This window comes from Ambystoma mexicanum, chromosome 11 (genome assembly GCF_040938575.1).
Source record: "Ambystoma mexicanum isolate Mex_15411 chromosome 11, UKY_AmexF1_1, whole genome shotgun sequence".
Lineage (NCBI taxonomy): Eukaryota > Metazoa > Chordata > Amphibia > Caudata > Ambystomatidae > Ambystoma > Ambystoma mexicanum.
This window is the reverse complement of record NC_090934.1, coordinates 1,326,998,152-1,327,022,584: the sequence shown is the minus strand read 5'-3', so window position 1 is coordinate 1,327,022,584 and position 24,433 is coordinate 1,326,998,152. Positions and strand designations below refer to the sequence as shown.

The 24,433-nt window shown below is 44.0% G+C and overlaps 1 protein-coding gene across 3 annotated transcripts in view; it reads left to right on the top strand.

The window, feature by feature from the left end:
• MYO5C (myosin VC) overlaps window positions 1-24,433 on the top strand; it is a 1,282,854-nt gene that overhangs the window by 558,212 nt on the left and 700,209 nt on the right. The gene's annotated exons all lie outside the window — the stretch shown is intronic.

The following is a 24,433-nucleotide window of genomic DNA, read 5'->3' as shown; positions in this document are numbered from 1 at the left end:
GTTTGCCATGGAGCTGAAACTTCAGCGTGGATGACAAACAGAGACAGGAAGGGACACGCCTGGTAGCTTCTTCGGAATATGCAGGAAACGTTGCTGTCTAGTCATAGTTGTCTTATCAGGTCTGGGAAAATGTTCCCTACATTAGCCTTATTGGTTCAATATGTGCCACCTTTTGAGGCAATGATTCCAAACATGAACGTTCGCAGGACTGGCACTACTGCCCCCCAATGTTTGTTGCTGAATGGAGATGCTAAGCTCTTTAAGTTCGAAGTCCTCTCTGTTATCCTGGTGGCGCACCTTTTCAGTTAGGAGAGATGGTAGTGACTTACACAAGTCCTGATGGGGTATTTTGTCAGTAACCCCAAACACCCTAATGTTAGGGGCTCTTCTAAAATGTTCCACTGCCTCAAGCATTTTATCCAAGACCACCACCGTAGCCACCATACTTTGTCATATATCTGCTTTATCTGGAATCCGGTTTTAACTTGGTTCATCCTCTCAACCAGAGAACCCATCTGACCTTCCAAAACATTCACCTCCTGCTCTGCGCCTTTCAGGCATCACTCCATTACCTCAGAGTGGGCCTCTTTAGAGGTGACTGACTTCTCCATTGTATTAACTTTATTCTGGAGGGTCAGTATTGTTGACATTAAAAGACTTTGGGCCTCATCACAAGTTGAGTGGTATCTCGGCAGTACATCTGCTGTGATACTGCCCAACACAATTACTGTTCCCGCCACTTGGTCCAGCGTTAATGGCTGTTTTGGTGTAAGTTCCCAATTTTTTTGGAGTCCACTGGACTCACTGGGGAATTTTTGGTGCAATTATTGCAGCAGTAATTCTGCTGCGGTAATTGTGCCAGAAATGGGTGGAAAGTCCGCAGATTTACCTCCAACTCAGAGCAACGCTATCACCGCTGCATTTTGACTGCACCGCCCAACTTGTGATGAGGCCCTTTGTGATATATGCTTTATGACGTGAGGAATCACCAGTGTCTTTTTCACCTTTCCCTGACCATAGGCGAAGAATAAATAATAATGTACAAAACAGCAAAAAAAACATACTTGGGATAAAGTAATTCAGCAAAAGAAAATGTGAACAAACCATATAGATCCGGGCTAAGTGTTCTAAAAGTCTGGTGGATTTAGGGCAGAGGAATGGTGGTCCAAGGCCTATAGAGCCAAGAGAAATCTCATTATCAGAATAGTTAGTCTGGTCAGAGTACTGCTGGGACTAGCTAAGAATCCTAAGTGAGATAGACAAGGAGTAACAGAAGGTAGCATCCAAGTTGGCCTCATTAACTAGAGAACGGTTCTAGTGTAGTCTTTGACGGGAGCAGCGTCTTATAGGTTGTGTTTGTATAAATGCTCAATGACTAGGTAGGTAAGAGGATAAAGAGTTGATGAATTGCTTTATAATCAGGGCCAATTGAAGCTGCTGCAAACTAAGTCTATTTAGCTATTTATTAAGTTAGTCTTTAATCCTGTGAGATAGTTGTCGTGGAGTTTCTGAGGTTTGAATTGTGGGGTAGGCTATGTTTTTGTCAGTGATATTTGGGATCCTGCCAGAGATGGTCTAAGATCTCCACTTTTAAATTGTCAAATAAAGTCTCTCCACGTGGATTTATAATTTGAATTGGCACCTGGTATTCTCCTTTCAATAAATGGGAAACACCCCCCACCTCTCCCCAATGCCTCTTGACCCACCATGAGGTCTCACAATTTGTAAAGACTACTCCAGGATCTTCCCACTCCAAATATGTCCACAGTACCATGGGAGGGGTTTGGTTGCTTCACATTGTTTGGACAAGTTCACCAGTGACTTTCAGCTGTCCTGACACTAACACTTGGGGGGCAAGAAGCCAGGAGTTGGGTAGTCGGGGCAACTTCTGATAACTTCAGGGCCTATAGATTTGTAGCTATCACAACCTAGTTATCTGCAGGAGAGTTGCATAATCACTCTGGGAACCTCTCACTTCAATAATTCAGCCTTCATTGCTCCAGAGTGTGCGACAGAAGCAGCAAGCGGTTGGAGCAGTTCAGGCTTAGTGAGGGCTCTAAAGGTCACTGCCTGTGGCCATATGCATCTCTAGCCCGCTATCCACTCATTATTTGAATTCAGTGGGATATGGTGTCAGCTTTGAAAATCAGGGAACACACCTCCTGGCTGGGATAGATGTATGTGTAACGCTCACCTGATTCCCGTAGAGGCGCCGGTCTTGACTGGGCATATACCGTATCTTCAAAGGTGATGTGTAACACACGGCTGGCTCTTTGGGCTGGACCTCTGTGCACTGTATGTCTGGCTCGAAGGGTAAGATGTCTGCAGATAGAAAATGTGGGATTAATGAACTGGGTTATTGAATGTCTCTCTCTTCTTCCCTTTCTCTTCTCCTATAGAACCCCAAAGGTTAACGCTCTCACCTTAGGTAAGTGAACGCCGTGCTCTCCATCTGCCTCGAGGCAGGGTGCTGTAACCAGTTTCTTCACTGGATAAGGGGAGCAGGCCTCTTGACTTCTAAGGACTGCTGTCCGTCGTTTACTGCACGAACGGTAAGTTTCGAGTAATTCTAATGTCTTTAAAGTCTTTAGTAATGATGTCTCTTGTTTTGCAGGGTTCCGGCGATGGCGGATGGCGGGCTGAAGTGAGATGAAGATGGAGCCCGTGTGATGAATAGAAGCGCCTGGAAGCACGTAAGTAAGCGCTTGTTGCCTGCTTCACGATGCGCTCTAACTGTCTTTTTATTTTGCAGGTACAAGTTCGGGGCGGCTGCAGGGTGCCTGAATACCCACTGGGTTAGATGTGGAAAGTTGTAATGGCACGTGAGTATTAAAGTTCCCCAATGTCTTTAAACGCACCTTGTTTTGTCTTTCAGATGCGGGATGCAGCGCCAAAGGCCTCCGGAGCGTGCGAAGAGTTGGTAAGCTTTTGTCTTTCAGATGCCGGAATGCAGTGTGAAGACCTCCGGAGCGCACGAAGAGTAGGTAAGCCTTTGTCTTTCAGATGCCGGAATGCAGCGCGAGGCGTTGGTGACAGCTGATGGACCAGGTAAGTGAAGAGCTGTCACTGAAGACCGTAATGCTAACCTGTTCTTTCTTGTCTTTATAGGTGTTGCTGAAGACTGGATTCAGAATGGTAAGCCTTTCTCCTTAGGCCCAGGATCAGATGCAGAAGACACGATGAGCGTTCTGCTGCTGAGGATGCAGAATAACGCAAAGCAAGATTCATCCATCGGGTGTGGTTTAAATAGCCTCCTGTAGTGCTTAGGTGTCTCCTTCCACAGCCACGCCTAGGTAAGAAAAGAGTTCCTGCTTTCCAGAAGAGTTCCAGTTTTCTGAATCTAGGGAGTGGCTCCTGCCCCACCCAACAGGAAAAGTAGTTCCAAACAGAAGAGGATCAGAGACTCAACTGGCAGGCAAGTAAGCAGCATGGTCTGCTGCAGGTAAGTCCACCCAAGCATTATGAGCCCGGCGCTTCCAGCGCTGGGACTGGGCATATTTATGAGCCTGGTGCCACTGGCGCCAGGACTGGGTCCAAAAGGTCCCAATTGGGACTGGTTGGCACTCGGAACCTGGGTTATGGATCTGCTTCCAAGGGAGTTGGGAAAACCCTGACCTTTTGGAAGCAGAGATCATGACAGTACCCCCCCTCAAGGCCCCTCCCAAACCGGGCTTCTCCCGGGGTTTTGGCTTGTCAGGAAATGTTCGGTGAAATATTTTGATTAGGCGAGGAGCGTGGACATATTCAGCAGGTTCCCAGGATCTCTCTTGGGGGCCGTAGCCTTTCCAGTCAATTAGGTAGAATAGTTTAGATTTGGAGATCTTGGAGTCCAGAATGCTTTTGACTTCAAACTCGAGTTCTACATCAACTAGGATAGGTTTTGGAGATTTGGTTAGTCGGGTTTGAGGTTGCACGGGTTTTAATAGAGAGACGTGGAAGACCGGATGTATCTTCATGTGCGGGGGCAAGTCCAACTTGACCGCTACTGGGTTTACTATGGTAGTGATGGAATAGGGACCAAGGTATCTTGGGTTGAATGTGCGTGGCCCTTTTAGAGGTAGATATTTGGTGGATAACCAGACTTGATCCCCTACTTGATATTGAGGGGCTTCCTTCCGATGTTGATCTGCTCCTTTCTTGTATTGTTCTTTAGCCCTTTGAAGGTGACAAACAGCTTCCTTAAAGGCTTGGGTGATTGTAGAATGCAGGTAGTCTACTTCTGGTGTTTCAAGATCTTGGAGGGGATCCAACTCCGAGGTTCGAGGGTGACTGCCGTACTGTCAGGCTGAGAGGTCCTGTATCCGCGGAAGCTGCTGAACCCCCGACAATCCCCCTGAGATGTATTTCCCAGAACTAGTTTTCAATACAGCTCTGTAAACTACACCCCAAAGGGAAAGGGGGAATGGGACAACAAAACAACACCAGGCAGACTGCGTCAAGGCTAATCAGTGCTGAACCTGCAGAGGATAAAGAATAACATATACACTTCCTTAATTCACTTACTTAACCTTATGAATGGGAAGACATTAATCCTTAACTAATAATTGAGAATCCTACCTGGTTCTTCTCTTGAAATTTCTTAGAGAAGCGGATAAGAAGCTGAAAATCTCTCTTACTTGCGATATTTGAAATTCCCAGCAACTTCTTACATTAGGCAAAACTGGAAGTCTTAGTTCTTTGTTTGTCTTTTTTCCAACATGCACTGGTAGTTCAATTAGAGTGTCTTTAAAATGTTCTTTCTTGTCATTTCAAAACTTTTCAAACTATTTATAATTATCTTGAGTCTTTGAATCCTTGAAGAAAGAGGAAACACGTGCTAGCTGCACACGCAGGTTATTTCCATTAAAATTATCGATGAACTTCACATAGAAATCTTCCTGGTTGAAGAACACGCGCAAACGGATGAAGACGCGCGATCAAAATAATCCACATGCGCAAAAAATCACACGCGCAATAGTCCACACGCGCAATAATTCACACGCGCAATAGTCCACACGCGCAATAATGTTCTCCTGCGAGACACGCGAAATAAGAACACCCGCGCTATTGAGTTCAAACGCAACGAAGTGATTCTCACGCGCAAAATCACTCGCGATGGAAAAAACACACGCGCACTCACATGCCACGCGACGAACAGATTCTCGCGCTTTGTACACCCGCGCTAAAAATCACACGCGCTTTGTATTTCACACGCGCTTAGTATTTCACACGCGCTTTGTACACCCGCGCTAAAAATCACACGCGCTTATATTTCACACGCGCTTTGTATTTCACACGCGCTTTGTATTTCACACGCGCTTTGTAGTTCTCACGCAGCGTATAGCTTTTCGCGCAAAGGATCACCCGCGCAATAAAACACACGCGCGTTTAAAATGGCACGAGACCAACCTCTACTCGCGCTCGGAATACACACGCTAGAAAGCACGCGCTCACTTGAATACGCACGCGACAGTCAAAATCTCGCGCTAAGGAACACCGCACTGGAAACACAAGCGCACTCCGATAGTTCAATAGTTTTAGTAGAAACACTACTTTTAACGAATTTTCAAGGAGAATGTTATTAAGATGAACAGATTTACAGTAGAAATAAAGTCACTTATCTCCTGAGCGAATTCACAAAGATTTCCTGCTTTTCCTATCTTCAAAACGAATTCCTGCCAGCTGAAGACTTCTCCTGAACCCCCAAGAAAGTAGCCGCTCAACTGCTGAGATCTGAAGGATAAAATCCACCAGGCCTAATACTAAAGCAGGAGCAGCCACTGAACACGTCCTCTCAGATGGGGTTTTGATGATGAAAGGCACAGAGTGACAGTTTAGAATGTTCATTGTTGTTCAGCATTGTCTTCTAGCCAATCAGAGCTGTCACTGTGAGGCTCCATCTTGCCTTGGGTCAGAACCAGGATTCTGAATCAACAAGTTAAGGCCTAACCAACTATAATGGAAAACTTCCCACCCACACAAAGCTAATCTGAAAAGGATAATAATAAAAAGGAAACTTGAATAAGAGAAGGAAACCTGACACGTACAAAAGAAAAAAATGGGTTTTCCCAGTTCCCGAATGGACAGAGTTATTGTAGGCATATTCGGCTATCCAAAGGATGTCTTTCCAAGTTTTTTCAGTTTGTTGCAGCATGCAGCGTAAATACTGTTCCAGAGTTTGATTGGTCCTCTCGGTTTGTCCGTCGGTCTGAGGGTGGTGACTGGTCGATAGTCTCACATCAATTTGAGCCGACCGACAGCAACTTTGCCAAAAATGAGAAATAAATTGACTACCTCGATCCGAAATTAGAACCGAAGGAAAACCGTGCAGTCGAACGAGGTTTTCGAGAAATTCTCGGGCCAGAGTTGCTGCTGTTGGCAAGCCTTTGAGCGGAATGAAATGCGCCCTCTTGGAGAATAAGTCCACGATTACTAGAATCGTATTGTATCCGGAGCATGGAGGTAGATCGGTGATGAAGTCCATAGAAAGCGTATGCCAAGGGCGAGGTGGGATGTCAATAGGGCGTAAGAGGCCTGCTGGTCTTTCCTTTTGACTCTTGTTTTGGGCGCATACTCCACAGGACATTATAAAGTCTCTGATCTCTTTTTTCCAAGATGGCCACCAGAAGTAGCGCTTGATCTTTTCTGAGGTCTTGGCCATGCCGGGATGTCCTTCCATTAAAGAATCGTGATAACAAGAGATTACTTTTTTCTGTAAATCTGTGCTGGGTAGGTATAATCGTTCTTGGAAATACAATAAGTTGTCCTTTACTGCAAAGTCCTTTCCCTGCAGATGCCAATTCTGTATGTCTGCTGGAGTTACAAGTTGCCTGGCTTTATCCTTAACTTCCTCTATGGATTCTGTGGCGATTACACCCAGAATTCTTTGTTCGGGAATGATTGGTACAGGTTTAGGGTTGATCAAGTGTTCTTCCACTCCCATCCGAGAAAGGGCATCAGCTTTACCGTTTTTTGTACCAGGTCGATAGGTAATTATGAAGTCAAACTCGGCAAAGAATAATGCCCAACGGAGTTGTCTAGAGGATTGGGCTTTTGCGGTTTTCAAATATTGCAGGTTTCGGTGATCCGTAATCACAGTAACGGTGTGTCGGGCCCCCAGCAGATAATGCCGCCAAGCCTTAAAGGCAGACTTGATAGCCAGAAGTTCCTTGTCAGTAATCGTGTAATTGATTTCAGGAGGCGAGAATTTGCGGGACCAAAATGCCACGGGATGCAACTGATTGGTTACCGGGTCCTTTTGTGATAGAACTGCCCCCATGGCAAGGCTTGAAGCATCAGTTTCCACGATGTAGGGGAGTTCGGGGCGAGGGTGTTTTAAGATTGGTGCAGAGATAAATTTAGTCTTCAGATCCTGGAAAGTTTGTTCCACCTCGGTAGACCATTCAAAACGTTTGTTTTTCTTTAACAAGGCAGTGATGGGCTGGACTATTCGAGAGAATTCGGGGATAAACCTGCGGTAAAAGTTAGCGAAGCCTAACATGCTTTGCACACCTTTTACGGAGGATGGTGATGGCCATTTGAGAACTGCATCGACCTTCTTTGAACCCATACGCACTCCGCCAGGTGATAATATGAATCCCAAGAATTCAACTTCAGTCACGTTGAAAACACATTTTTCCAACTTAGCGAAAAGTTTGTGTTGACGCAATCTTTCGAGGACCATTTTCACGTGTTTCCGATGTTCAGATTCCGATGAAGAATAAACGAGGATGTCGTCAATGTAAACAACAACACACACATCTATGAGCTCTCTGAGGACATCGTTCATAAAATATTGAAAGGCGGCCGGGGCATTACAAAGTCCGAAGGGCATGACCTGATATTCAAATAGCCCATACTTGGTGCGGAAGGCCGTCTTCCATTCATCGCCCTCTTTTACTCGTACCAAGTGGTAAGCTCCTCTAAGATCCAGCTTTGTATATATGCATGCTTTTCTGACTTGGTCCAGGAGTTCAGGGATCAAAGGTAACGGATATCTATTCTTAACGGTGATCTGGTTCAGGGAGCGATAATCTATACAAGTTCTAAGGTCTCCTTCCTTTTTTGGAACGAAGAACAAAGCTGAAGAAGCAGGGGACTTGGAAGGACGAATAAACCCATTTGCCAGGTATTGATCCAGGTATTGTCGAAGGTGAAGGTTCTCAGGCTCGGTGAGGGCATAAATTCTACTACAAGAAGGAGTAGATCCAGGTATCAGGTCGATCTGGCAGTCATAAGACCTATGAGGAGGTAGAGAGTTAGCCTGATCCTTCCGGAAAACATCTTGGTATTCTAGGTATTCGGGAGGTAACTGGGGAGTCTCTGAAGAAATTGCTGCCAGTGCAACACCAGGTGGAGGGTGACAAGTAGAGACACATTCTGGAAACTGGACCGTTCTTGCTCGCCAATCGATCAGAGGATTGTGTTTCTCTAACCAAGGTATTCCTAGAATAATCTGAAACTGAGGGGCCTTGATCACATCGAACACGATCTTCTCATGGTGTCCATCTTGACTTACTAGCGTCACTTCTTGAGTGGTATGCGTTACTGGCCCGGAGGCTATCTCCGTACCATCCACCGTAGTAATGACGTCCTTTACAGCCTTGGGACAAAGAGTTAGATTCATCCTCAAAACCATTTCATGATCCACATAATTGCCGATGGCACCGCTGTCGACGTAAGCTTCAATTGCATGTAATCGATCCGGATTATCAGGGCTAATGAGGACCATAGGTATCACGAAATGCGAGGTCACGGAACTGGTTTTCACGCTCGGCAAGAGGACCTCTATTCTTGTCGGGCGAGGTTGTTTCCCTGCTCAGAGTTTGTAACTTTGGTAACTGCAGCTCCTACTGCCTTCTTGGCAGGTTTCACCGGACAGTCTCGAAGAAAGTGCCCTGAGTTTCCGCAATAGAGGCATAATTGCAACTGTTTTCTCCTTTCCCGCTCCTTTTGTGTTAGAGGACCTTTCAGACCCCCTATTTGCATGGGTTCCCCGGAGTCTACTCCTTTGGAAGGAGTTGGCGGTTTGGAAAATACTCGAGCATCAAACTTGGAACGATCGGCCTTCCTGTTCTGCAGTCTGTGATCTATTTGAACGACTAAGTCTATATAGGCCGAACAATCTTGTGGGGGATTCACTACTTGGGCTAACACATCTTTGAGCTCTCCGCGTAGACCTCTATAAAACAGCGTAATCCTTTTGTCCTCAGGCCAGTGAGTTTCCACTACCAGTCTGTTGAAAGACGCAATATAAGCCAAAAGGTCTTGATTACCTTGTCGCAACGAAAGAAGCTCATTGTCCAAGGCCTGCCCCTGTGAATGTCTTGCGAACAGTTTTTCCATACTGAGCTGAAAAGCTTGAAAATCATGGAGGACCGGATCATCTTGATTTACTAGAGGGATCGACCAGTCTGCCGCATTGCCACTAAGGTACGAAAGCACGAAAGCTACTTTAGCTTGATCAGTTGGAAAGGCTGCTGGCCGGCATAAGAAATGCAACCGGCACTGATTGATAAATACTGCAAACCTCTTTGGGTCACCAGAAAATCGTTCGGGCGGAGCCAGAGGTACATTCCCAGGTAGGTTGATCTGCACTGGATTCATAGAGGATGTAGAAGGAAGATTTCCCCCAGATGCGGGTAACGGGGTCTGTCCGGCTTGTGACTGTAGCAATTGTCTAGCGAGATCATCTCTTCGCTCCTTGGAAATAATCAGTTCCCTTCTTAGAGCGTTCGTTTCCTGACGGGCTGCATGCACTTCTGCCCTTAGTTCCCCAAGTAACTGGGCTAGCTGGTCGGTATCCGAGGTTTCCATAACGCCTGGACGGGAGTTTTGTGGTAGGCTTTGCGTTCTGTAACGCTCACCTGATTCCCGTAGAGGCGCCGGTCTTGACTGGGCGTATACCGTATCTTCAAAGGTGATGTGTAACACACGGCTGGCTCTTTGGGCTGGACCTCTGTGCACTGTATGTCTGGCTCGAAGGGTAAGATGTCTGCAGATAGAAAATGTGGGATTAATGAACTGGGTTATTGAATGTCTCTCTCTTCTTCCCTTTCTCTTCTCCTGTAGAACCCCAAAGGTTAACGCTCTCACCTTAGGTAAGTGAACGCCGTGCTCTCCATCTGCCTCGAGGTAGGGTGCTGTAACCAGTTTCTTCACTGGAAAAGGGGAGCAGGCCTCTTGACTTCAGAGGACTGCTGTCCGTCGTTTACTGCACGAACGGTAAGTTTTGAGTAATTCTAATGTCTTTAAAGTCTTTAGTAATGATGTCTCTTGTTTTGCAGGGTTCCGGCGATGGCGGATGGCGGGCTGAAGTGAGTTGAAGATGGAGCCCGTGTGATGAATAGAAGCGCCTGGAAGCACGTAAGTAAGCGCTTGTTGCCTGCTTCACGATGCGCTCTAACTGTCTTTTTATTTTGCAGGTACAAGTTCGGGGCGGCTGCAGGGTGCCTGAATACCCACTGGGTTAGATGTGGAAAGGAGTAATGGCACGTGAGTATTAAAGTTCCCCAATGTCTTTAAACGCACCTTGTTTTGTCTTTCAGATGCGGGATGCAGCGCCGAAGGCCTCCGGAGCGTGCGAAGAGTTGGTAAGCTTTTGTCTTTCAGATGCCGGAATGCAGTGTGAAGACCTCTGGAGCGCACGAAGAGTAGGTAAGCCTTTGTCTTTCAGATGCCGGAATGCAGCGCGAGGCGTTGGTGACAGCCGATGGACCAGGTAAGTGAAGATCTGTCACTGAAGACCGTAATGCTAACCTGTTCTTTCTTGTCTTTATAGGTGTTGCTGAAGACTGGATTCAGAATGGTAAGCCTTTCTCCTTAGGCCCAGGATCAGATGCAGAAGACACGATGAGTGTTCTGCTGCTGAGGATGCAGAATAACGCAAAGCAAAATTCATCCATCGGGTGTGGTTTAAATAGCCTCCTGTAGTGCTTAGGTGTCTCCTTCCACAGCCACGCCTAGGTAAGAAAAGAGTTCCTGCTTTCCAGAAGAGTTCCAGTGTTCTGAATCTAGGGAGTGGCTCCTGCCCCACCCAACAGGAAAAGTAGTTCCAAACAGAAGAGGACCAGAGACTCAACTGGCAGGCAAGTAAGCAGCATGGTCTGCTGCAGGTAAGTCCACCCAAGCATTATGAGCCCGGCACTTCCAGCGCTGGGACTGGGCATATTTATGAGCCTGGTGCCACTGGCGCCAGGACTGGGTCCAAAAGGTCCCAATTGGGACTGGTTGGCACTCGGAACCTGGGTTATGGATCTGCTTCCAAGGGAGTTGGGAAAACCCTGACCTTTTGGAAGCAGAGATCATGACAGTATGAGAAGGAGGAGGTCCAACTTTTTTTTTATACATATCTGATTGAGACAAATTCCTGTATTGATTTGATCAATTAAGGGGTTGCTTGGGTAGTAGATTGTTCATCCCCAAGCAGAATAAATGTTGGTGGCTTCCTGAGGATAAGGATGATGAAGGTGTGGGCTGACTCCCAACAATGGGTTGCAGCAATGAAACCACAAGACCTTACTCTCAAACTGCTTCATGCCCCCTGATTAAATCCCCTTAAAACTAATTTCATGGAACATTCCAAAACCGTCTAAATAAAATTGGTGACATTGATTGGATACATTATATCAGGACATTTGATTCCATATTATTTTCCATATTATTTTTGGAAACTTGGGTGCTAAGTTTTCTTTTAATTCAGATTTTATTTTTAAATATTGGGGTTCAAGCCATGATAACCTGGGGAGCGGTGGATTCTGTTCGAGGGAGTGGGGGTTGTGCCTAAGTGTAGCTCTGGATTTGGGCCTGACAGGATCGGAAATATAAGGCAATTCCTCCATGTTACAAGTAATAAAATGCATTAAACAGGGGAAGCCATGTATTGATCATTGTAAATGTGTTTAAGAACCGGTTTTGGAATAATAAGGGTTGCATCGAAGAACTATGCATTTTATTGGATGGTTTCCAAAATGATATAGTGATCTTGTCCCCGAATACACTACTCATCATAGGTGATGATTTTGTAGCTAAAATCAGGAACCTTACTCCAAGACTCATGTGATTGAGGATTTAATTGTAGACATCCACCATAAATATTCGTATCCAAAAGAGTCATATGGTAGGGAAATCACTGTGAGAGATAGAAGCAGGTTACGCAGCGAGGATTATTAATGGTTCTACTACTGGCGACACCACAGCCAAATAAAGTTATAATCAGGTGGGAAGTGTCTCTATTATAGCTTGATTTTATTTATTTATTTATTTATTTATATAGCGCGCCGAACCCTTAGGTATCTGGGCGCATTTCTTACAGTTACATATGTTACACATTTACATACAGTAAAGACAATACAGGAATTGAATAAAGTGCATCACAGAGAGGTACAGAGATAAACATTGTCGGAAGACGTACAGGTTATTGTGTCTTCTGCGTGGTGAACCACATTTTTGCATTTTTCCTGAAATTGAGGTAAGATGGTTATTAGTAAACATTCAGCGTTTGTTGTGGCAGGCATTGAACTTGAAGTAAGAGTGGAGACTGTTCCTAATCCCCTCCTATAACATATACATCTTAAATGGGGCCCTGCTACCCATATAAAGTCAAAAAGAAAAGGGATTTTCCAGTCTGCAGGACCCACAAATGGGGGAAATGGGTTCTAGCATTTGTGACGAAGTGAGCACATTGACTTTGCCACATCGACCTGGATATGGTATCCTCAGGTCGACAATACCATGTGTCTGCAGTAAATCCCTCGTCATAGACCGGGTCCCTTTGGGATAAACGGACCAGAAATACCTACATGTCCCATAATGCCCCTCTTGAACAAAACCAAAACCCGAACTGGATCCAGGGAATTGGAGATTTGGATCCGAGAGGTGCTGGATGATATAGAAGACCCAGTAAGGTCACCTAGGCCAGGAAGAAGGCTGGAAAACACCTCCCTGGGGCAGATGTCCCAAACTCTGTTAACAAACCAACAAGAAAGAGACTACACCTCACACAATCCCTCTTTCCCAATAGATGAAAACCCAGACCGGACTAACAAAACTCACTTACAGATGTGGACTCAGGAAGATAATGGGGGAGACCGGTGTAACCCAAGAAAGAGTTTTCAAACCCCTCCTCCACCCCACCAAGTGGGCATTCTTGGGGAACCTGCACCCTCACTTGATATCCACGGTGGCAGCAGGATGCCCGGTCTTCACCCGTATGGTTAATGGACACACAGAGCCCAACTTCCTTCCCGTACTATCAGGAACACTGGGGAGGATGGAACTTAAGTCTACTTCACAATTTCCAGCACAAGGGAGACGGAATTACCTGCAGCTTCAGCCCCCAATAAAAGCAAGGGAATGGATACCAGCACGGCAACATATATAGGAGAAATATCTTCTCAAAAACGTCCACTCCACAAGAGTAATACATAATACATACCCTCAGCTGTTTGACACAGTTGAATACCAAAACGAAATTCAGAGATGGGAAACTCCTCTCTGAAGTGGGATCCAAGATGGCGGCCTTCCCATTTAAAGACTTCCCCCATGAACCCAGGACTAAAAAGCATCCCTGCCATTGAGCATGCCCAGAGCGATCATGTGACTCCCTCCGGCTAATCAGTGGGAAGCGTGTCGGTTCAAGCACTATTTAACAGCCAACTCCCATAACAAGAGTGGAAGGTTTTGTTTTTTTGTTAAAGAGGAAGAAAATAGCTGGAGCAGAGAGGATGATTGATGGGCTGGTTGTGAGAACTGGAGTGGAAGACCAGATTGTAAGATCCAGTAATTAGAGGGAGACTGTTGGGCTGGCTGTAAGACCTAGAATAGAAGACCAGAGAGAGTAGAAGACCCAGAGGGAGGGGAAGATTGTCGGGCAGATTGCAAGACATTGAGTGGAGTAGTTGCAAAACCTGGAGTTCGGAGGAAACTGAAAGCCGAAGACCTGAAATACTGAAAAGGAAGGGGAATGACATGGAGACCAAACGGTAGGGGAAAAGAGACCTAGCCACAGCCTCAGTCAAAAAAAGGGCAGAGGAAACAAAGGTGGAGGCCTTCACAGATGAAGGTGAAGAGAAAGGCTCTGACCTAGGGGAAGGCAGAGCAGGAAAGGGCACAGGCCCTGACAAGAGAAAGGGTAGAGTCCCTTAACAGAGAGGAGGAGGAAGTGCCCCAAAGGCAGCAGACAATGCAAGGGTAGAGACTGTGGCCTAGGAAATTGACGAGAAGGAGGAGCTGAAGAAAGAAAAAGCTCTCCTTGGGATGGGGACTGAGCCAGGAAAGAAAAGCCTACAGTGCCGATCGAGAGCCCTTTTTAAATGGCCAGCATCATCTAGAGCCCCCCTACCCTCATGTAACAAGCCTCTTCCTCTTGCACATTGTGCTGTGGGGGAAACCCAGGGATCCTGCCCATATTCTCCACCAGCCCCACATCACATAGCTGGTGTTGGGGGTGCACGGCCTCTTGAGCCACTCCCACATACTTTCAAGGTCAGGCAAGGGGTATCATCACAGTAGCAAAATATGGGAAACCACATATTTTTACTCATGCCTTTAACAGGATTTGGGACATACGCTACATTGGAGTAATAATATGAAGGTCTTACTATCAGGGCCCCTAATTAAATGAAATAGGCAACTGCTGTTGCAATGCTTTTTTGCTCTACCTCACTACATTCCTACTACAGAAAGGGGCACAGGTGAACATGGAACACTTTATGTAACATGCAAGTTCATGTGTGCTGACTTTTCCCCCTCGCTTTTGCAAGGGGAGTATTCTTTCATTTGGTTTCTGGGCTATATCCTATTTTCAGTAAACTCATGAAGTACTAGCAAGCTCATCATTATATTGATATAGTGAATAGATAACTCATCACAGTAAATGTCTGAAAATATAAACCAAGCTATTGGATCCAAAATTTAGTGGAATGATACACCCATATGTTTAGGAGAAGTTAGTAAATCAATAAGTTGGCCACATTGATTTTGTCAAATTATCCCTTTGGAAACATGAGTACTTGAATCTCACTCTAGCGATGTGTATGTAATACACATTGTATTAATCAAGAAAAACATTGGTTTCGAAATGTGTGAGTAATAATGGATGCAGAAAACTGCAACTCTTACCGGTTATATCTTTGTATATTTGCTTGAGTTTGGGAAGTTATTAACTGCTATTCATAATGAAGGCTTTAGGCGTTAATCTGAGTTTTCACACACTCTATAATATTTGTATCGGTTTAAATAAATAAATATTGTTAAACGTGGTCACGTTCATAACATGTCTGATAGCTAGATAACAAAAAGGGAAGGGTAGTGTGTGTTTAAGCATGAAAGAAACAAGTAAACTAAGGCAGTGATGAACCGAATAGCCTTAAATCATGAACAGATTTCATTTATTAAGCTACTAACAGGAGAGCAACACATATTCGAAACAAAAATGGTGAATTAAAAGGGATCTAAAAACCAGGGATCGAACTAAGGATTTGTTGAGCAGGAGCGAAAAACAGCTGCTGTTTATCCAGCATCACTGAGGATGTGAGAGCTGTCTTTGGGGGACGAGGCACTAGTATATAGGTATGAATTGTAAAAGCGAAGGTTCGCTTCTTGTTCCCCCGTGCTGAACTGAGAGGACCCCTGCAGCTTGATTCTACTGGCACTGCGAGCCTTTGCTCTTGCCAAGCGTGAAGTGTGTCTGCTGCTTCCTGGTGGAGGCGGAGCAGCGTGGGACACGTGACGTATCACGTGACTGACTCCGGAGCTAAAAACAGCTGCGAGCCGCCCGAGCGGCGTATGAATTGTAAAAGCGAAGGTTCGCTTCTTGTTCCCCCGTGCTGAACTGAGAGGACCCCTGCAGCTTGATTCTACTGGCACTGCGAGCCTTTGCTCTTGCCAAGCGTGAAGTGTGTCTGCTGCTTCCTGGTGGAGGCGGAGCAGCGTGGGACACGTGACGTATCACGTGACTGACTCCGGAGCTAAAAACAGCTGCGAGCCGCCCGAGCGGCGTATGAATTGTAAAAGCGAAGGTTCGCTTCTTGTTCCCCCGTGCTGAACTGAGAGGACCCCTGCAGCTTGATTCTACTGGCACTGCGAGCCTTTGCTCTTGCCAAGCATGAAGTGTGTCTGCTGCTTCCTGGTGGAGGCGGAGCAGCGTGGGACACGTGACGTATCACGTGACTGACTCCGGAGCTAAAAACAGCTGCGAGCCGCCCGAGCGGCGTATGAATTGTAAAAGCGAAGGTTCGCTTCTTGTTCCCCCGTGCTGAACTGAGAGGACCCCTGCAGCTTGATTCTACTGGCACTGCGAGCCTTTGCTCTTGCCAAGCGTGAAGTGTGTCTGCTGCTTCCTGGTGGAGGCGGAGCAGCGTGGGACACGTGACGTATCACGTGACTGACTCCAGAGCTAAAAACAGCTGCGAGCCGCCCGAGCGGCGTATGAATTGTAAAAGCGAAGGTTCGCTTCTTGTTCCCCCGTGCTGAACTGAGAGGACCCCTGCAGCTTGATTCTACTGGCACTGCAAGCCTTTGCTCTTGCCAAGCGTGAAGTGTGTCTGCTGCTTCCTGGTGGAGGCGGAGCAGCGTGGGACACGTGACGTATCACGTGACTGACTCCGGAGCTAAAAACAGCTGCGAGCCGCCCGAGCGGCGTATGAATTGTAAAAGCGAAGGTTCGCTTCTTGTTCCCCCGTGCTGAACTGAGAGGACCCCTGCAGCTTGATTCTACTGGCACTGCGAGCCTTTGCTCTTGCCAAGCGTGAAGTGTGTCTGCTGCTTCCTGGTGGAGGCGGAGCAGCGTGGGACACGTGACGTATCACGTGACTGACTCCGGAGCTAAAAACTGCTGCGAGCCGCCCGAGCGGCGATAAGCCCTTTGGTGTCAAGCCCTACATCTGTTTTGTGGCTGTTTGGTGGCGTGACTGGCTCGGGAAACTGCGGAGGTTAGCCTCTTTGATCCTGGCTGTTCACGAACTGCCCAAGAAAGCCAATACACAGAGAAGGAAGATCTGCTGTCGGTCTGCTGCACCTAAACCCAAGAAGTAAGCGTGAGAATATATTGTAATTGTGATAGATAGGGGGTTGCTTACTATTAGAGGAGGTAGATACTGGTGAGTGTAATACCCATAGTCGCTCTTAATTTACATCTACATACATACGTAGGTAATCTTGGTATCCCATTTTCAAGTTAAGAAAAATGGTCGTAACTTTGAAAACTGGAATGCCGCACCAGGATAAAATTAAAGCGTGTGTTGCAGCGGCTTTACAAACCCCAAAAACCTCTTCTATACGTTGTATACACCTATCACGAGCATCTAAATCTGCTTCTAATATAAGGTCATGCTCCCCCATAGTGGACATACGCAAATTTTGTGAACAAAGAACCAAAAAGGGGAGGGGACCTGAAAAAGTGCAAACCCCCCCATCTAATACGGGGTTATGCCCCAATAATGCTGAAGAAATGGATATAAACGGAGAGGATGTTAATTTGAGAGAAACACCCCTTGACTCCTTAGTGACCGCTGGTGTGCTGGATATTACCGTGCACCAAGCAGAATTACGAGATGAGAAGAATGAATGTGATTTGATAACACCTACAAAATCTTCTCTGATACTAGACAAGCAGGTTGTAGCGAGAGGAGAATTAGTGTTAAATGAGGTATCGGGGGATTTGGTAAGCCTAAATCAGGAAGATTTATTTAAAAATACTGATGAACGAACAGAGGGCAATTCATCTGATCACGATGAAGTGGTTGATCTGATGTCTGGAACTAGCGAGAGCTTGCACAATCTATCCAAATCCCCAATGATGTTTTCTCCATCCCCTAAAGAGTCATCTGTATTGTCCTGTTCGTTTATGAACCCCACCCCACGGCGAATTCCAAATGCCGTAAATTCAAACAACAATCCCTCGCAAGGGACATTCATCATAGGTGTAGAAACCTCTCTACAAACGATGAATGCAGCTCTATTCTCTTTGACACGGTTATATGATTCTTTAGATTCAAAAATGAATGAGCAACATGTGCTACTGGCTAAATTATTACAGAATCAAATTAAAGATACTGAAACTCGATGTGGCTGTCTTAAAACCAAAGTGGAGTGTGATCCCTGTGTCAATGAAGCATCTAAAAACATAGGGGCCATAAAGCATGATGGCACCGTTCAGACCTCAGATGTATTATTAATTGATTGTTCCCAGAATCAACAAATTGTATTACAACACCAAACAGGAAAAGCAAAAATAGCAGCACAATTAGATGGAATGGTGGAAACAAATGGTATGGAAAAGATAGAGGGTAAAAGTGAGAAGACAAAACCCAGTCTTATGTTGAGATGCAACAACATGGAGAAATGTGTTGTTGGTCAGAGATGTTTCAAGAAAAGTAAGGCAAAATTGAAACATTGTGACAATATCCCTAAGGTGGGCAGCCAACACTGTGAAGAGGCAGAAATTGTAAAAAACTCTAATTTAGAGAATAAAGGGCCGACCTACCAAATATTTGAAAAACAACTTAAAAAAACATCTATTCAGAAACCAAATGCTACAAAAAAATCCAAAAACATCAAGGCCACTCCTAATTCAAAGATTTCTGGTACTAGACAATTTATTCAGTCTGTATCCAAATCAAACTCTGCAATTAGTTTGGCGAGAAAAAATATAGCCAACAAATATCGTGACATGCTACTGTTTAAAGCTAGTCAAACCAAACTGGCTAAAACAGCGCACTTGAGCTACGAACCCTTGGACAGTTTGGTGTTGATCAGCGAACAGGTCAATAAAAATGCCTCTATGCAGAACTCGGTAGCAGCAGCTCCTTTGGCAAATGACACAGGTTTTAAAGAGAATGAATCGGCGAATAAAGCAGAGTCTATAGAAATGGAAAATTGTAGAGAAACATTGACAGGAGAGCCTGTAAGAGTGAAGAGTGTGGACACAGTAGTTTTAAAAGAATGGAAAGAAGATATAGAGAAATCTATTCAAAAGATTGTTTCCCTGGTAAATAATGCAAATACTAAGGTCTTGATGGATAAAAATATGTCAAAGACAATGGATCTTCATGCAGATGCAAACAAATCAGCCAATCATAGAGAGCTCAAGTCAACTTCATTTATAAAAGGGCCCTTGAAAACTCCTATAAAAACTGCGTCTACACATCACCTGATTTTGCAGTGCCGCTCGCATCCATTCCAGTCATTTACTCTTAACAGACAATCAATTCTAAATATTTTTTCTGATATACCGGCTCTAGAAGAAATATCCTCGGCAGATCTTGAGCAAATAGAGTTCTTACATCCAACTGATCTGTCAGTTGCAAAGCTGTGGATGAGGTCAGGTTTCATAAAAAACGCCTTATGGCAAGCGAGAATGGATATATACGAACTAGGGTTCATTCTGCTTAATAACACTGCGACTGACCCTCCACAAATTTCTGCAGTTAGAAACCAATACATATCTAAATCTATTGCAGAGGAGCAATATCATTCTAGAAATCGGCAATCAGAATCAGTATTTGAAAATGAAAGAGCACAAAGGGACAGAGAGGTGAGACAATATAGAAACTAACTATGCCAGCAATCTATTTCTCTCTCTCTTTCCTCATGGAATACGCGAGGGTTCAATCATCTGGTGAAAAGTAATGACAGCATTTTGGAAAATTTTGACATCTTGGTTTTCCAAGAGATATGGCTACAATATGCACCAAGGTGGGATAATCATATTACATCGCTTATTCCAGCAATTATGCCTGCAAAGGGTAGACCAATGGCAGGTCTAATGGTAGCAATAAAAATCAATCCGTATACTCATCTGGAACCCTGGGCCTCTCCCAATAGCTTTATGCAACTGGTGAGGATAATAATCGATTCTAAGGTTATAGGGTTGATAAATGTATACTGGAACCACGCAGCCATTACTGACTGTGATTTTCTTAGTGCTCTTGAGAATCTTCTGAATGTAATCTACCTAGACCCTACATGTGAGCATATTATTATAACGGGTGACCTCAATATAACATGTCATGCACGTGGGAAGAAACATATATCCGCAGTAGCCCAAAAATGGAATAAGCTGATGGAAGAACGTCGCTTATGCAAACTAAACGGTGCCATAAGGGGGGATATTCCCCAACATACCACATGGCACCGCGGTACACAATCTGCCATGATCGACTATACATTTGTAGACGAGCAATTGTTTAAGAGTATAACTAATTTCTCAATTTTATCCCAACATGTTAGTGACCATGATATTCAATGCATGAACTGGTCATGGTCTGTCCTAGAGAAACACTATGAAAAATCCTTAGCAACGAATATGTCTCTGAATCCAACGATGAATAGATTTAAATGGTGTCCAAAAACCCTAGATATGTTAAACCACAAGCTCAAAACAAATGATGTGAAGAGAGTAAAAAACTGTGACTCTGGTACTCAATCATATGTGGAAGAAATGCAAATCTTTGTGGTTAAAAGAAATAAGTCAAAAATCAACCAGATTAAAACTCTGCATACGTATGACCATGAAATAGTAATTCGGAAGACCCAATATAGAAAAGATAGAAGGTCTTAACCATATTAATAAAAGTAAGATACTCAGAGCGCTAAAATGCAAATATAAAAATTGGTTGAGGTCGAAACATGCTATTCTATATCAGAAGGATGCGGAAGATATGTTAGAGAAATTGAAATCTAAAAGCTCAGCCAGAATTTGGTCTCTATTAAATTTTAAACAGTGTAATCAGCAATTTATCTATCAATTGAATCCCATACCTCAGGAAGTCTGGGCGTGTTTCTATAAATCCTTGTATGCGGACACAATGACAAAAGGAGAAGGTGTGAGCCCTACCAAATCTCGAAGTAAAGATCTCTCATTTGACATGGATGACATATTGTTTCAGATCTCTAAATTATCAATTTCTCGTGCTCCAGGGCCAGATGGATTATCAAATTTTATGATAAAACAACATCCTATGGCGTGGGCAAAAATACTTCTAACAATTTTTTTGAAAATAGTAAGAACTCGAATTCTACCTTGCTCCTGGAAAAAAGCGATAATTATACCGATTTATAAAAAAGGGGATCATGAAAATCCCGTTAATTACAGGCCCATTTCCCTATTAGATATCCCAAGCAAAATTTTTGCAAGATTGCTGCTGAGAGATCTGAATTTATGGCTGAATGAGGTTCAGATGAGAGATCCACATCAAACGGGATTTAGGCCAGGTATGGGAACAGCAATTAACCTGCACATATTGGAAGTCATAAAAAAACAAGAACAGGTTAAAGGTCAATCCATCTATTTGGCCTTTATTGACTTCCAAGCAGCCTTTGATTCAGTGTGCAGGAAATTGCTGGTGAAAAAATTGACTGATGCAAATTGCCCTGAATATATTGTATTCTGGATCAAAGAATTGCATACGGACACCATGGTGCAAATTAGATTGGCCACAGATGGAACCTTATCTAATCCCATTCTGACTCATAGAGGTCTAAAACAGGGTTGTGTGTTGGCCAGTACCCTCTTTAATTTCTTCATGGCAGCCGTCCGATATGAATTTATGAAATGTAGAGCTGATGCTCCAAGAATTGGTGTTCATCCAATACCGTGGCTATTTTATGCGGACGATTTGGTACTTCTGTCCAAAACCCCTGTGGGATTGCAGAGTCTTCTTATTTCCTTGAGCAGATATGTAGATGAAAACTTACTGACAATAAATCAACGCAAATGTAAAATTATGATACAAAGTTGCAAGACAAAATCCACCCATACAAAATATCGATGGGCAATACAAGATATAGAGTTAGAAATAGTTACAGAATATAAATATCTAGGTATCCAATTCAACAATGATATAGCTGACAAGCCATATTTTAGAGTGTTACAAGAAAAACTTAAAACAGGAATAAATCAATCTAAAATAATTCAAGCCAAATATGGCAAATTTTCCTTGATGCCTGCTGTAATTTTTTATAAACAAAAAGTGGTACCCATTGTGACGTATGCTTCAGAAACCAAAGCAGCAATGAAAAAATCTATATGGGTTAAAATGGAAGGCAAATTTTGGAAATCGATATGTGGCCTTTCCACTTCAGTTTCAATGTGTCTGATAAGACATGAATTGGGCTTGGTTTCATTGAATGCAATTCATCTCTGGAAAATGTTGAGCCTGTTTCGTAAATATGTGATGGCCTCTAAAGATGATGGGGTCATGTATGTGATGGGAGAACACATGTTGAATACTGAAATTGGGAATACGGCTAAGTGGCGTAAGTGGTGTCTTTCGGCAATGTCAGAGGCAGGTATTGATGATGAGCTATTGGTGAACAATCCAGAAAGAGCAAAGAAAAAACTATGGATGTGGGATTGGATTGAAACTAGAAATGCATGCGATAAATTAAAAACCTTTAGATATCAATCTTTTGCTGTGAAAGAAGTACATAAAATTGAACAATATCTTATCAAATTTCCTAATCCCAAAAGCAGATTTACATATCTAAGAATAAGATTGAATGTCCTTCTTTCCAATGAAATACAATTTATGCGAAAGCTGTCTATTAATGGGGACTGTAGATTTTGTGAGGAGGTTGAACAAGTTGAATCCTTAAAACATCTAATTGCTGTATGTCCTGCACTCATTGAAAAGAGACGCTTTTTTTTTAAACATTTGTTTAAGAATCAAGTCATTACTGACCATGATGTGTTGTGGGATAAACTATTTCATAGTCAATTGGTTAAAATAAATTTGGCTATAATAATGTTTGTGGAGGCTCTAAAGTTGAAAGATGGAAGTAACATATATCAGTTGGAAAATGGATAATTGACTGAAAAAAAATTAGCTCCAAATTCTATTTCCAGATGATAGATTTGCCGGTCATGCTGCATTTCTGTATAATGCTCCAACTTTTATGATGTAAAGTGTATGTATTTTATTCTGTTTTAGTTTTTGAAAGGCTGTTTTTTCAGATACAGCTAAATCAAATCAATAAAAAAAAAAAAAAAAAAAAAAAAATATAGTGCGTTGCAATCCTGACTTCCACGCGGGAGGCACACTATATACGCATGCGCACTACATGTGGCCATCTGTGGTTTTAAAGGTCTTCTGGGTGTGTCCTAGTGCTCCCGTAGACTCATTCCCAAGCATCCGGAGCTGATGTCACAGTTCTGTTTTTTGGTACCATTTGGCATAGGGAATCTAATGCAGCTTCTGTGTCAAGCTGACCTGGCTCTTCTAGGCCACAAGCGGGAGCTAAATAGCACCTCTTCCTGGACATTCTGATCCCTGTACAAGATGGGGGGAGAGAAGGGGGCAGGTAGAAAAGGAGCCACATTGGCACATGTCAAGTAGTCAATCTAAATAGAGGCCTGTGCATAACGTGTACGGCTATTTACATACATGTCCATTAGAGCTATACAGGTACATATCATTTGACGGAAATAATAATAACTGAAGAAAAATATTGCTGTATAGGTCAGGTGGGACCAGGGCAGGGAAAAGGCTATAAGGATGTTATGGCAGAGCAGCAGAGTTTATACATCGGTATGTAGCCTGTCAAGTCTATCCATTCTGTCTCCCTCAAACCTTTTGCTTTTCATGCAACCCGGTTTGAGAAGGTGTTCAGCCTGTTTATTACTGCTAATATCATAATATGCTCAGTGTAAATATTCCACTTGCCTGCTGATTTCTAACACGAGTCAGGCCTAAGCGCCACACTTGTTACTATGATTTAGATATAGTGACACATAGTGCCACATAGCACATTCACTTCTCTAGTGATTGTGCCCAGAACTAGTGAATGGGTGCTCGGGTAGTCAGTAATATAGAGAAGCCCTTTAGAAGACGTACATAATGGAACATTTCTCAGTCAGGTCTATCCGGGTGCTAGAGAGGCATGGGAAGGCCAGCTCCATATGGACAGCCAGCTGATATGACTTGTACTCAATCTCGCGGTCTTAAAGGTATAAGAGAATGAGCATTGGCAATGCCAATAGTTTGGGCTTTGGTGTAGGCATGGGAAAGGCACTTGCCAGGCACTGCCATAGTGCTATTAACTGGCCATTGATGGTAGCAGGTGCAAACATGTGCGAGTACCTGAACATCTAATAGCAGTATCTGGCAAATGCCTAATAGTTATACACAAGTCTAAACTGTTGGCTTTGCTAATGGTTGTTTTTACAAGACTTCAGTGAAGGACATGCATAGTGCTTATAAATCGAGTGGCTGAAGGCAGACCTGATTAAGACACATTTATTACACTACTAGTAGGTTTACAGCTGCAATTAGGTCATTAAGTTTCAGAAGACTGCTTTGAAAAAACACTGGCAGGCACGTTGAGTGCCACGTTTGATGGTGAGGCTTGATAAAGCTAGCTCAAAGAATTCCCATGAGGAGGTGTTTTGGGCGGGGAAGGGCAGGAACTGAGTGTGAATGGCCATAGAGATTAGCATAGCCACAGGCAGTGAATG